This window comes from Antrostomus carolinensis, unplaced genomic scaffold, assembly GCF_000700745.2.
Source record: "Antrostomus carolinensis isolate BGI_N321 unplaced genomic scaffold, ASM70074v2 scaffold2346, whole genome shotgun sequence".
Lineage (NCBI taxonomy): Eukaryota > Metazoa > Chordata > Aves > Caprimulgiformes > Caprimulgidae > Antrostomus > Antrostomus carolinensis.
Window position 1 is genome coordinate 75,579 of NW_010323752.1, and position 8,719 is coordinate 84,297.

The window sequence follows — 8,719 nt, forward strand, 5'->3', positions numbered from 1 at the left end:
GAGTGTGCTGAGTGTGTTCTGGCAGTTGGGAAGGTGTGACCATGGCGAGGGGGCTGTGCTGGGAGGGGTGCAGCTGAGAGGAAGGGTTTTGAGCTCTCATTCAGGTAGTGGTGTCCTGGGTGGCATGAACACTTATACTGGATTCACCAGGTGCAGCCAAGGGAAATCCCTGTGAGTGGTGAGAGTTGTTTGCCAGTTCTGCTTTATTGGCTTATGGTGTGGTTTCACCATATGTATATTGTGGTTTAGACACATATTGCTGATGAGAGAAATGCACAAGCTATTTCTTTCCCTCCTGGCTGTGTTTCCTTGGAACAGTTTGTTAATTCAGTGTAAAGCTACCCCATCTCCCGCTCTCCTTGACCCCAAGCACCCCATGTTAACACCCTGACCCTCCCTCATTCAGTTATGGCACAGCTGCATGTTTGCTGAATGCAGTGCAAAGGAGGGCTGCCCAAAGGGACTCTCCCTTTTGGTGGCTTTCTGAGTTGGATAAAATTAAGCCCACAAGTCCGCACTTCAGGTATAACACATGGCTATGTCTGAGTTCATTGCAAGGAGGGCATCCAGTGATCAGATGGGATCTCGGATGAGGAGCAGAAGGTTGCCTGATGTCTATCAGAAATGTTTGTGAAGTGGGTATAATCGGCACTGTTCCTCTATGCCTAAGAAAGCTCCTCAGGCTGCTCAAGAAAACAGTTTGGAAGTCTGATTTACTGATGGGTGACAGGCCTTATTTATGCACTTCCTACCTTTCTATTCCACTCTCCGAGTTTCTGTATTCAGCAATACAGCCTGAGACACCCTCTGGGTCACTTCCCATCCCGCCTTCTAATGATGATAATGGCGAAACCGCTTGACAGTTGATGTCTGGATATTAGCTTGCTCATGGCAAAGAAAAGAGTTTGAGCAGCCAAGCTTAAAACACCTGCCATTTTAAAAAAAAAGAAAAAAAAAATCTGAATGTTTCATCTGGAGACAAAGATTTAGCTGCTACATTAAAAGAGTCTTCATTTGCTGCAGAAAACTTTAACTAACTAACTAAAATAAATAAAAGTTTTGGTGGTTTTGGTCAGTCTTCCCCATGGACAGAGCCCCAGTATGCTCATTGCCATGGAAGTGATATTGGTAGAAGTGCTGTTGGTGAATCTGAATGGTGTGTGTTGTTCAACTTGTTAACTGCAGCTTTCAAAGAAGAAAATAACCAGAATAGTTTACTAGAAGGAAAAAACACCATGAAATTAGTCATATCTCCCAGGGAGTCTTTATAAGGGATACCCTTCCTCTTTAACTGGGTGAGGGAAATAGGAGCTGGACATTTTGAACAGAGGGGGCATTTTAAAATTTCACTGTTACTTGTTTGTTTAACTTCAGTGTACATCTCCTAACAGATCAAAGGAGGAGCCTTGTTGCAAGTTAAACTGAAAATTTAATCTCGGGATCAGACATGTTATTAAAACCAGGCAGGTTTATTCCCCAAGACATTTGAGAGCAACTCCACTGAGTTAATTTCATTTCTTTCTACTTTTTCAAAGTGCTTCATTTGGAAATCAAGCAAGGTTTAACTTGGGCAACTCTAGTTTTGTGTAGTCATCACTAGTTTATCAAGAGTGGACAGTACTTACCAAAAGATTTTTACTATGGCTTTAATAAATAATTTCAAGCTATGTTTTTGTTTTCTTTACTGTCTCAAGACTGAGAGGTTTCTAGTGGCCTTCGGGCAACTTCTTAATTTGCCTAATGCACATTATAGTATTAAAAAAGCTATCTCCACCTCTGTGAAAAGAGGTACGGATTAAAGGCTAGGAATAGCTAGTATAGCAGTTGGTTTGTGCTGATACTTTATTTTGGCAACTGCCGGCTTTCTGACAACACTTAATATTTGCAGCTGTTCTTATTAGGGCATTAGTTTATATGCCTTCAGTAAAGAGTTAGTTTCTTTAGTCACAGTAGGAGGAGAGAAATGTTACATTGCATTTATTTGTTCTTTCAATTATTTCTTGGTTGTGCTAAAAGAGGCGCATTCAGTGCAGGAAGGAAGGATATTGGGACCAGAACTGGATGGTAAAGAAAATAGACTGCACAACTTGGGGAAAAACATCCAGATTTGGTCCATGGGGCAGAAGAGGATAATTATGTCAGGAAGAGAGAGGTGTGAGACAGTGAAAGTATGTTGGATTAGGAGATTCTTTGGGGTAAGGAGAAGCAGAAGGTTGCATGCATCTGTTCATGATGAATACAGTTTGGCTTTTACCCATGTATCTTAAAGTTTTATTTTGACAGAGATTTGAGTTCACTTTGAAAATGCTAAGTAACTTTAAAAACACCCTCCCCTTTTAATTTTTCTTTCTTCTGAAAAGTACTTTGCAACTGTTAAGTTTCTTGTAGGTATACTGTTGGCAGAACATGAATCCTGAACCTTTAGATCTGCAGCGCAGACCTCTTTACAGCCTGAAGAAAAGAAGCAATTTTGATCATCTTGGGGAGCCAAGTGCTAGAAAGAGGCTTGATAGATTGTTTCTTTATATTAAAACTGTTTGGTAGGCAATAGCACAATAATGGATACCGGGAGCCAAGTTTGAACTTCAGGTCTGGGTGGAGAGTACTGTCTGTAGGTTAGTGATAAAACAGCCAAAAAAAGAATTACCTTGCATGATCAGTCTAAGAGTCTGTTAATTTATTGATTTGGCAGCAGTTGCATAGAGCTGCTACATGAGTGGGATAAAATTGCTTTAGTTTATAGGGAAGGGTGAGAAACAATTGTTATAAATAAAGGGCAAAAGGGAACCTAGAAACACAGTTAAAGTTCTGTTAAAAAGAGGTGGAAGCACAGATTTTTTGCCTTGCTGCCAAAAGAAAGATGAGGTGTGATCAAGTTGGAGTGATGACATTTAATTAAAATTGAGCATTCATGAGAAGCAAAGGTATGATTTTTTTTTTCTTTCTTTCTGTAGATTTTCAGGTAGGAGCATACAGCTGGTCATTGAAGCCTTCTTGTGAAACTTTCCAGTATTTGGATTCAAATTAGTGCTGGTTGCAGTTCTCATAATTTTCTATCAGAAGGTACAATAATGACACTCATAATAAAAGGGAAGAGGAAAAAATATAGGATGACATCACGCAGTTATGCAGCAAAGATGGTTTTTTTGTTTGTTTGTTTTCCCCTAGTAGCTTTAATACTTTATGCAGTGAATATTGTGATTCTAGGATTGATAAACAAAATATTGGCAACTACAGAGTTTGATCCCACTTCTGAATCTCTCTCTCTCAGGAATGAGTACTCATTTTGTTCTCAAGTGACCATTTGGTACACCAAGTTAAAATTTCTTGCCTGGTGTAATCGAAAGAGTGCCCTAAGGAAATCACACTGTACCTTTCCTAAACAATAACAGAGCTGGCATACGATACATGAATGAGATACTCTTAAGTCCACCCATGCTCACAGTATTAAAATGCCAAGCCCAGTTTTGTCTTAAATACTTGCTCTCATTTTTAATGTTAGTGGTATAGTTACGGTCTTAGAGAGTCAATATAAATTAGTGATGGAGATTTTATAGAGAAAAACCCTATCGTATTTCAGAAATTATTCTTGGCTAATCTTAATCCAGTGTTTCTAAGTGAGCAGGAGGCAAATGCTGGTTCACTCATTTTACATTCTCTGAAATTGTAACGAGTCAAAGGATACTTCCTCCATACACCCCAAGTCCCCCTTTCCTGAGTCTCCCGGCTGTGCTTAATCTTGAAGATCAGTGAAATATTCAGTTACCTTTTTAGTGACAAAGATTAGTTTGAAAAGCCTTAATAAGACACCTTCTTGACCAAACAAAGTTTGAAGGTGTCTTCAGAGAAGATCCTCCAGATGGAAGCAGATGGATCCCTGTTCCCATGTCTTGGACACAAGGGACACTTATTTCTTGAGTTAGTGTTGTGTTGGGATAGCTGTTGAAATCAGGCTGGGAAAGGTTTCCTGCCACTGTTTTACATGCCTGCAAGTGATAGGGAGTTTGCTGCTGCTTGTGTGAATTCCAGGTCCTGACTGTTTTATTTTCTGTATTTTTGTTTGAAGGATAACATCAAGATTGAAGCTTTCTATTACTACTGACTAAAAGTGTAGTTAATGTGGGCCTAATGCTTTGATAGGGGAAAAAAATCCCCAAACCAGATGCTGGTGTTAATTGGATGCTGAATCGCTTCAAATCATTCATTAGGTACATTGTTCCCAATCACCTGCAGTTTCATTTCAGTCAGAAAGTGATATGATAATCTTTTTTTAATTAAGGTGACATTATAAATTAACCTGTCAATAAAATGGCATTAACTTTTTCAGCAGTGCAGTTACAAGTGGATGGATTCATAGCACTGTTCTTTAGCCAAAAGAGAAATATTGGATCCAGTGCTGAGTTGTTAAATACTAATGAATAATTTATTTAATGAATTTTGTCTTCCTCTGTTCATGGTGTGACTGGCAGAGCACCAGTCTTCTCCAAATGTTCTGTTGTTCAGAATTACTCTGATTTTTGGGGCCTTATTACTTCAATTTGCTACCTAAGTTTCTAACTCCTTTGCTGTATTCTGGACTAGGTAAGTACCTTATCTGTTAACCTCCCTGATCTGGCTGAGATATATTTTTGTATTATAGATTTTGGTGTTAATGCATATGATTAATTAGGTTGGGGTTTTTTTGTTTTTGTTTTTTTAATTCAGCTTCTGTGGAAGCTTAGCATGTATGTTCTCTAAACCTAATTGTGTAAATGATCATGAAAGTGAATGTGCAGTGGCTCAGACATCAAAGTGAATTAAAAATATGTCGAACTGCAGAATTATTTTATACTATATCTGTTTGGACTCAGTTTATTATTCTCTTTTACGAGATTAATAGGTCTTTTGGAAGAAAAGTGAACTATCTCCAAAAGCATTAGTGGAAGAAATTGGCTTTCACTGAACATCTAGTGTAAAGAAATATGTAATAAAATTCTTTCCAAGATTCATAAATGCTTGTACTAGAGGAGTCAAAGCTGTAGGTCCAGCTGTTTATTACTGAACTGTTGATTGCTGAAGCAACTCATTAGAAGATGCTCTGCATGTTTAGTATCTTTTGACCAAATTTAAAACCAAAACAAACTAAACACTATGAAGTATTCTGTTGTACCGTGCTGCAGTGAAAATGAAATTCTGAGTCCATGGAAGTGGAGGCTGTATTGGCACGGGGATTTTGCTGGAAGCATTGCTGAGGTGATCCTGAGGTGTATGTGGAGTTGGCGAGTGTCATCGCTGCTTTTGTTCATGGGCTGCTGCTCCATTTTAAGCTCATGTGCTCCTGCTGCTGGCTTGCCCCATGCCCTACAGTGATCTGGTTTTCAGGAAGACACTTGACATTTTAAGAATTTTTTGTGCTTATTTTTCTCTGTCTGTCATCTTCTGACATTTGCACACGATTTAGAATTGTGACATTACTGTCCTTACATCTTCCTATATCATCTGCTTCTTGAAAGCTACCGAATCTGCTTCTGTTGGAAAAGATTTTGTTTTGTCTTTTGTTTCTGTTTCCTTCTCACAGACAAGTTTAGAGGTTGTTACTGAGGTCTGAGAAGGTGTTTTTCCTTTTTAAATATGAAAGAGAGGGGCACATGCGGGAGCTCATGTGTAGACTTGGACAGAGGCAGAAGGGGAAGGGCTTTGGTATTCATTGCTGGACCTCTGCTGGGAGCAGTTGTGGGGCCAAGGTCAAAATATTTCAAGTGCAAATATGGTTTGCTTAGTCCTTAAACACAGATTGTTTGGCTTACCTGGTCACAGACAATAGCTTTTAACTGGTCTTTAAAATCAATTGGTGCAATGATTTTCATGGCACACTGGCTTTTACTGAAAGTCTCTGTCCAGTAGGAAGCCAAGACCCAGGTCCTTAACGTACTTGCTTTGAGCAGTAGTCAATTATTTGATCGCTGGCTTTTTTCCTGCCAACTATTTCCATGACGTTATATGTGGTGTTAACCCACAGGCATATTGGAATGCTGAAGTGGAATTTTTTTTAATTACTATTTTTGATTGATTTGAGAGGGCATGGTGGGGCATGAAGATCTAGTAGTGAAGATTTAAAAAAAACAACCAAACCAAACAAAAAAAGCCCCAGGCCACAAGGATCACAGAATCACAGAATTGCCTAGATTGGAAAAGACCTTTAAGATTGAGTCAGTGAGATTGAGCTGCATTTATTCTCCCTTTGCAAAATATAATAATTACTTTTTAGTCCTTATTTCCTGCCTGAATAATTGCATTTTGTACTCAAATATGTGTTCTTCTGAATTAATCTCTTCCTAATGGATTTCCTGCTTAACTGCATTTCTTCTTCTATGCCCTTCATAGTAACATAAATATTTCTGTTCATCTCCTGTTACTTACTTTTTGTATATTCCCCTGCAGTTCATACATTTCAGCAGCACTCTGAAGTTTTCCCTGAGTTCACTATAGGTACCAGAGGTTGTTGATTTTCTGTCAGTTGGAAGTTTCACCTATTTTAGTGAAGACTAGGCAAATTCTCTGTTACTGTATAATATGCAGTGAGGGCAGGAGGAGAACTAATATTGCTCAGGGACTTCCAAAGGATCCATAGCCTCGAGGAAAATGTGGATTAAATAAAAGAAGTATTTATATTTTTTTACATTTCTAGTGGTGCTGTGACTCACCAAGAGGCAAAAAAAGAAGTTGATTTTCCTTAAGCCTCTTGGAGAGGCTGTGTATACACTTTGCTTAGGTTTTTGAATGGTAAGTAGAAAACTAAAGGTTGGCCAGTGTGGGGTTTCGTCCTAAGTGGAGGAAGCTGCTCTCAGCTCAAAAAGAGAGCAGGCTGTCTTCTCAGGGGAGGTAAAAGGGAAATACTTTGCTAGATTTTGTGCTCAGAAGGGAGTAAACCTGGTTGCCCAGTGCTGGGGGAGCCTGAACATCGGAAAATGCTTTACTTGAGAGAGTGATCTCTCCTTCTCTGGCAAAAATATATTCTTATCAATTTAAATTAGCACCATTTTAGCATCAAGAAAGAAAAGAGTTCTTGATTTTGGCGCTTGGAAATATGAGTGCAAAACTATTTTCTTAGCATGGTTTTGCATGCTATGTGGAGAGGTAGCTGTGTGCTGGTCTGCTGTCAGCCCCTTTCTCATCTCTCTGTTGCTTTTACAGACCAATTGTAGGAGGCTCCACTTCTTCTGATTTTATTTTTCAAGTTTAAGCTTGTCTGGCCTACCTGTTAGGGATTTTAATCTTGAAAACCAAAGTCTTTTTTCTACAGGAGAGCTTGGGTGTATTTTGAACTGCATGTGTCTAAGTGAAGGTCTTTGGCTTTGGTGAATGGATGTGTTTTGGCCATTCATGATTGATTTAGCTGCCAGCCTGGAGTTACTAAATGAATGGAAATTCTCTGAAAGAGAGACAGCGCCAACAGGGAAGTGCCTATTCTGAGCTTGCCTCTTATGCCAGACAACAAAAATGTTGTGAAGCTGCATAACACTTACATTGTGATTAGCTGCATCACTTATTCATGTTCTGCAAAATAAACACATTTAGATGGTCGACCATGACAAGCATTTCAAGAGGTAATGGTCTTTAAGCATCAGCAGAGACATAATTAAGCTGAATATTGAAAAGAGATTCACAGCTGAGTACAGTTAATCAATGAAATGGGTTCTCAGAAAAGCCAGTGATGTTCCACATCAGCTTTCAGTTCTATATTTTTGGGTCCAAGAAGAATGTAATTAAGTGGTGGAGACCAGCCTTCTGAACCTTGATGTGGACACTAGCCATCCATTAACCCACTGTCTCTGAAGCCTTTTAGGGAGCTGCTGTGCTCTAACCCTGTTTTGGGATGGGGACAGGGCAGGTTAATTCACAAGGTGAGATGGTATTCTGTCATTTACAGGAAGAAGGATTGGGATTGCTAATAGAAAGTTGATGATGGTATGTTCAGCAGTCAAGTAGTGCACAGTGGCATAGCGGTCACAGGACTAATCCTTGGGCTTTTCCTTAATGAGAGGAAATGTAATTTTCCACAAGAAGAAATTTTATGCTACCACGTTTTAGCTATGAATGCCTTGGTCTTCAGAGCATTCACTGTGAGCCTATAATGTTTTAATCATAGTTGCATACTTTAATTGCTTGATCTCCTGGTTTTACAAACACTGGTCTTGTGGCAGCAAATTGATCAAACTCTGAAGTTTCACTTTCTGCATGGTGGTTAAGCTGATGGAATGAGCCATGGACAGGCTGCTGTCATCTGAACCGGTCTGCTAATTTTGGGTCATTGGAAAGGGACAGGAGAAACCCAATGGATCCAATTGTGCTTGCTTTGGCAACACATATACTAAAACTGGAACAATAGAGAAGATCAGCATGGCCACTGCACAAGGATGGCATGCAGATTCATGAAGCATTCCGTATTTTAGGGAATTGGTCACAGCACCAAACCTGTCAGAGTTCAAGGAGCATCTGGACGATGTTCTTAGTCATATGGTTTAATTTTAGGTAGTCTTGTCAGGAACAGGGAGTTGGACTTGATGATCCTTATGGCTCCTTTCAAATTTGAGATATTCTATGATTCTTATGAACAGCAGGGAAAGGGAAAAGATAAAAAAAAGTCAAGATGGCAGAGTGAAGTACAAGGAAACCACAAAGTAAAATGAAAAATAAGAGGTTACATAGCAAAACGAGAGGTTGGAAAGACTAGCAGAAG

The 8,719-nt window shown here is 39.3% G+C and overlaps 1 non-coding gene across 1 annotated transcript; it reads left to right on the top strand.

The window, feature by feature from the left end:
- The first annotated feature begins 8,326 nt into the window (after positions 1 to 8,326).
- On the top strand, positions 8,327 to 8,431 carry LOC114818683 (U6 spliceosomal RNA). The gene has a single exon (XR_003766238.1). It is a non-coding gene; the product is annotated as a U6 spliceosomal RNA (small nuclear RNA).
- The last annotated feature ends 288 nt before the right edge of the window (positions 8,432 to 8,719 follow it).